Genomic DNA, 6,404 nt, shown 5'->3' with positions numbered 1-6,404 from the left:
ATCGAATATAATATTCGACATTTGGTCCGTAAAATTACATGTATGAATACACACATAATGTGTGGGGGGAAAGAAAATGTCATACTCACTTAAACGAGACTTGTGATCAGTTCCTTTAATTGCTGTTGGCATAACACTAGTCTGTGCTATACTGCTTACGCAACCTTTCAGTTTGTCGGGTTAGTTGATTTTACAGAAATATGTCTACATGCAGCCACAGGTGTTTTAAAACTGTGAGACCATCTTGCCAGTTATGAATCTGCGCATGTGTAATAAAGGTAGCCAATGACGAGCCGTTGGCGAGTAGAGTATCCCGTTGAAATGACCAATCTCTCTCTCTCTCTCTCTCTCTCTTTCTGTCTCTCTTTTAAGGTAGTGAATAATATAGAGTGAGTGTGAGACATAGAAAGAGCATGTATCGTTCAAGCTAAGGATACAAATCAAAATTTTACGTTAGGTCTAATGTGCCTTGTTTCTTCTGCGCTTTATATCTTTTTTCTTTGGGGTTGCGAAGTCGATGAATATTCGTGCACGCTCTTTGCACGAATATATATATATATATATATATATATATATATATATATATATATATATATATATATATATATATATATATTATATAATCATGCAAAGAGCGTGTTGAAACTTACTGCGCTGCTATCTAAGCACATACACACCTAACTTCAGCACGCCTACCTCCATCCATCATCAGTAAATGTTTCCCGCAACCGGTTGCCAACGATTGCCGGCTTGCAGCCAGCCCAAATGTGAATTGTACATCACATCTCTTGATAAAGGGCAGGGCCCGAAAGCTTGAGAATAAAAGTTAAACTGTGAGGATTCAAGCTACGTCTATCGTCTCATCCTTTCTCTCACCTACACTTATATATATGTATTTGTGTGTATATATATATATGTGACCCTGCACCTCAAAACAAACCAAAAGTCGCCAGACATGAATTTTTAGGTAAGACCATATTCTGAAAGAGCAGACTTTAAGCTTTAAAATGATGTATAACTCAAATCAAATGGACTCTCCTAACCTATCTAAATATTGGAAAGAAAGCAGAAACTCAGCAAAAGTGTGAACTGAGAAAAGAGGCTGTGAAGTACAGTGTCTATTCAAGCGCTTAATCTTTACCAAACCGTGCTGGCTGTGCGATGAATGGGACAAAAAACAGGAAGTAAACCACCAGAGTAACAACAATGAAGGGATTATCAGATTAAATTGAAATTAAGCATGCCTCATTAACACATTCTGTCCATAATTAATGCCAACTTTCAAAGCAGTAGCACTATCCTTTCAAAAGTTATTAGAGTTGAAAGTGAAGAGTGTGGATAAGGTTTTTCAGAAATGAAAAAGGGATTCTAAGGACACACCTAATCACACTATTCTACCAAAAATGTTCGAGATAAACTGCTAAAAAAACACACTTTCCTGCCCGTTTTATGATACCAAATTTTAGCATAATGTAAAAGAAGACCCGCTCTTTCAGAAAATATGAAAAAGTCAAGTTCGGCTGGGTTGACCCATTTCACTTATTTTCAGTCCTCACGCAAAATCAGTGTGTGCGACTTTATGTTCGTTTTGAGGTGCACGGTCACATATATATATATATATATATATATAGACCCATGAAACCCTGAAACCCTGAATTCCTCTTAGAATTCGCTTCGCTTCGGGCATAGTTATGGTTTTCACATCACCTTGGGCCCACAATTTCAACTGTGCCCCTCATAGCAGTCATTATTTGTATGCTATATCCAAGAGCCTGATATAAAAGTTGTAGCAAGCTGGTCAATACCTGGGTAGCGTGAGGATGATTTGATGGTCCAATTTAATCTTCATTCACTACCTGCTGGAGTTTTCATCAGATATCTGTTATCTTGTGTTCAAATCGTCCTTCCTAGCATTGTCTGTAGAGTTTCATGGGTCTAATGTCTAGAACCTGAAGTCAGTCCCTCTACACCGTTTTAAGAAGAAAAAAAAAAAGAAACATGTTCTTACCATTCCTCCCTCGTACCCTATCATAATCTTACTGTCATATCAAACCATAATAGTCTCTAAACATGTTCTTCAATTCTTATTGCTATAAAACTCTTAATAGGTATTCTTGTAGGATCGTTTTTAGTTTTTCTGAATATCCGAATTATTAGTATTTAAACCTCGTAGACACACTCACAATTTGCGCAGTTCTAAGGACACTCTTCTCTTACAAATTCCAACATGTAAAACAAAAGTAACACTGGGAGACAGAGCATTTACCTGTGCAGCTCCCAAACTCTGGAATGATCTACCAATAGAAGTCCGGAAATCCCCAACCGTAGCAGTCTTTAAATCGCGGCTCAAAACACATCTTTTCGTTTAACTGTTAATTATTATCAAGCACATCAGACACTTTGTCAGAAGCTTTTGCAGCGCAGAAGATGGACTTATGTCTATAGGTTTTGCGCTTTATAAATTGATATATTATTAGTAGTAGTATTATTATTATATTATGTAATGTGCCTGTGTTTATTCTCATTGTGATTCATTCAAAATGTCGGTAACTTCTGTCATTTAGGTTTTGATGTATCAATTGTAAGTCGTACTATGGTTAATTTCAAGTCAATTGCAGAAGGGTGCATTTGATCTTAAGAGAGGCACGCTGTCATTTTATTGCACCTGTTGTATTTGAATCTTTTTTTAAACTCTTTTTATAAATAATTTCATTATTATTTCATTATCAAATAAAACGTCTGAAATATGTATGAATTGAAAAATTGTACAACTCTTGGTGCAAATGGTTTATATACACATATTCTTTCTTTTATGTACACTCATCCTCATTTTAAACACACAAACACCCATGATCACCTCTACATCCATACAATATATGAAGAACTTCTTTCCAAAAGGCGCTAGATCCATCATTTTCCAATGGATTTAGCGCTTTTTGGTTGCATGCTGTATATATATATATATATATATATATATATATATATATATGTATATGTATATATATGTATGTATATATCGACAATTAGCATGACCCATGATTCTTTTAAAGTTTTATCAAATCACTTCGATTTTTGATGTGTTTCTTTCTTCATTCTTGGTCCCACAATACGCTGTTGGAGCTCCTTATTACACATGCCAAATAGTCATTGAAATATTGTGATTTATCATTCGGTTGTTATATATAAATTACATATATTTTTTTTTTACTATTTTCAAATTTTGAAATTGAAATGTCGCCCAACAACAAGTGAAATTGAATGATTTTGGAGGCCTAATTAAACGAGCCACGATGCAACACGAGAAAGAAATCATGTCGATCTTCATAATATATATAGCATGACTGTATGTGTGTTCGGTTGTGTATTTGTGTTTGATAAAACAAATGTGTGTTCACAAATTTGTCTTTTATGATATTATGACACAGCGGTCATTTCTCTCCTTTTAATTATGCCGCTACCTTGACTCGAAATATTTCCTACATTCATATTTGGTCAATGAGAGAGTCCTTAGTAATCAAAGACTCCTTGTTTTCTATTCTTCTCTCTTGCCTCCTTTTATATAATTTTTCCTTTTTTTTTCTGCCATACTACGAAGAGGTATCGTGCACTACATTTGGGGAGAGGGGAGGTAAAGTCTTGAGAGATGCCATGCAAAACAAGACGACGAAAAGGTTAAACCAATCTAATCATAAACCTTTCAAAGTATTGCAATTTCTTTACAAAATACTGAAATCATTCAACGGCGGTGAAATGGAGAGAAAAGATCACGTCCTTGAAAAGGAATAGACATGAAGACAAGTTATCGATTGATGTTGGACAGCAATAGGCGAACGGAAATGGGAAGAACGAATGAAAAAAAAAAAGTAAAAGCGAATGAGACATTCAAATCGATTAGCTGGGGGAAAGGATGGTTGAGGAGAAGGGGCAATCGTTGCTTACGACAGAAATGAAATCTTAATGTACAGGTATTTTTGTTTTCTTCCTCAAGATCATAGGATCGATGAAAGATTTTTAGCTCACAATGCCGTGCTTCTCCGATAACATTTCAGGAAGATTTTCCTGTTGTTAAGTTGTACTGTCAGTAGTATGTGGACAATAGGACTTTTTACCATGTTTAACCTATCTTGGAGCGGTTAGATCTATTGAAGAATATTTCTGCAGCTCTAGGAGGAAAATTAGGGAATTTAAATGATTCATATTATGTTGAAGGTTTTGCTGTAAAAGTTATTTTTTTAAAGGAACAATGTCATTTCGCAAGGTCATTATGGCCCTTTCAAGAACGCAAATAACAGTAAATAAAGAAACAGAAGCTCTTAACGGTTTTCTTTCATGTTGCAAATTTTTCCAAGGTATATCATTAAATGATATATTTGATAAACTTTATTTAAGTTTAAATACTCAACTGTATTACAATCATAATGCATCTACACTTGTTAATACAATTTCCTTTAGAAGAATATGCCAATTCTTACCGCTACACTCCATATTTTTTTCACATAAACCACGAAACTTACAATTTCTAGAATCGTTTTACAGTATCAGCATAAAGGACTTCATTTGTAAGAATCAGTGTAATTCAATTTGACAAATGATTTACATTGAAAGCCCCAGGAAAATGCGCGTTATCTACCTTAGATATTGCAACAGTTTTTTACATGAAACATTTGGGCGAAACATTTCTATTGCTTATATATTTTTCAGTTGCAAACAATATTAGACCTAAATGTTTCCCATCAAAATATAGAGGGAAAAAAAAGACGCAGTGTCTTATCATTATTACGATTATCATAGCAATGTGATAAAAACAGAAATACTCAAAGTAGTATCTGAATCACAGACCTGACAGTAAAATGCTGATGAAATTATATTTTCACCATTTTCTTGCTTTATATTCATTAATTGTACATTAGTACCTTCTTTTAAATTCTTATTTATCATTCCACCAAAAGCATGTATGCGGGTGACTATGAAAAGTTTTTTTGCAAAAACCGATAAGTCCATATTTGCCAAATGGAGATATTTGCGATTAAAGGTCAAGAAAAATAGAATAATAAGAAAAATTTTGCTTCTTTTGACCATAACTTCAAAAATATACCTTTATATTTAGTAACCAATATATCATTTAAAAGGTAATTTTTTGTACTTTATGACAGAGATCGTACTTCAAAATTTTCAAAAATGGACTTATCGGTTTTTGCAAACAAACCCTTCATGTATATATAACCGTATATATATATATATATATATATATATAAAGTAATATAAGATATAGATAAATTATATACTATATATAATAAAATCATATATATGATAAGGTGAATGAAGAAATAAACTGGTAATGCATTTTTTTTTTTCATTTTGTCAATAAAGAATGAGTTTATTCGACTCAAATCTTCAGCGGCCTCCGCCTTGACAAAGAAGTCTTGACAAAGCCTCCTGAAGTAAAAAAGAAAAAAAAATGCATTACCAGTTTATTTCTTCATTTGTTCGTGGAGCCAATACGTGAATTCTCAACATGTAATATATATATAAATATGTGTGTGTGTGTGTACGCAAAAAAAAAAAAAAAAAGCAGTAACGCAAAAGCGCCACATATAGATAACGGCAGCTGTCTTTGTGTGTGCGTTTTGATTTTTTTTTTCTTTCTTTCTTTTTTTTTTTTTTGCATTTTGTATGGAGGGATCTAAGTGTGAATACAATTAATAGAGCAAAGATTTGAGTTTCTAATACCTGTATCCCTACACCTTTCTATTCCCTTATACATCAAAGTGCTTTACACCAACTTGCATGTAGATGTAATATGTATACACATCCTCGTAACATCAATATTTCATTTCGACAACCTTCCACCTGAAGTTTTCCCTACGGTGCACTTTATGGTTTGATCTGAGGAAATAAACAAGAGAAAGGGAAAAAGAACAGGTTTGTTTGGTTGTTGAATTTAGATGTAATGACTTCAATATTTCGTCCCAGGTGAGCACTTGCTTCACGATCTGGTGAATGTATAGTAGCCATGTGGAAAGCTGTATGAATGACATAAACTCTTAAGGGCTTTTTACACTTGTGTTTCTTAACCCCGGACTTTCTCTGACCCAGGACTATCGTTAGTCCCGTACCAATTTTTTCAGCTTTTTACACTCGCCAATTAGTCCCGTACTATCTCTTGTCCGGGGCTAAGGAGAAAACTGACCTTTTTACACTCGTCTTTCTTAGCCCCGGACTTTCCAAACCACATGAATATTCATAATTACGCTGTGTACTGTACACGTACACGCACGCACCGGCAGCACTTGATTACCTCGTTTCTGATTGGTCAGTGAGGGTCGCACTTCGTCTCCGTCGCTTAGCCCAGGATTATTTTTTCGTTCTGTTTACACTCACTTGCTTGGCACCGCAATTGCGGT

Source organism: Diadema setosum, chromosome 10, assembly GCF_964275005.1.
Source record: "Diadema setosum chromosome 10, eeDiaSeto1, whole genome shotgun sequence".
NCBI lineage: Eukaryota > Metazoa > Echinodermata > Echinoidea > Diadematoida > Diadematidae > Diadema > Diadema setosum.
Note: the sequence above shows the minus strand (reverse complement) of the source record.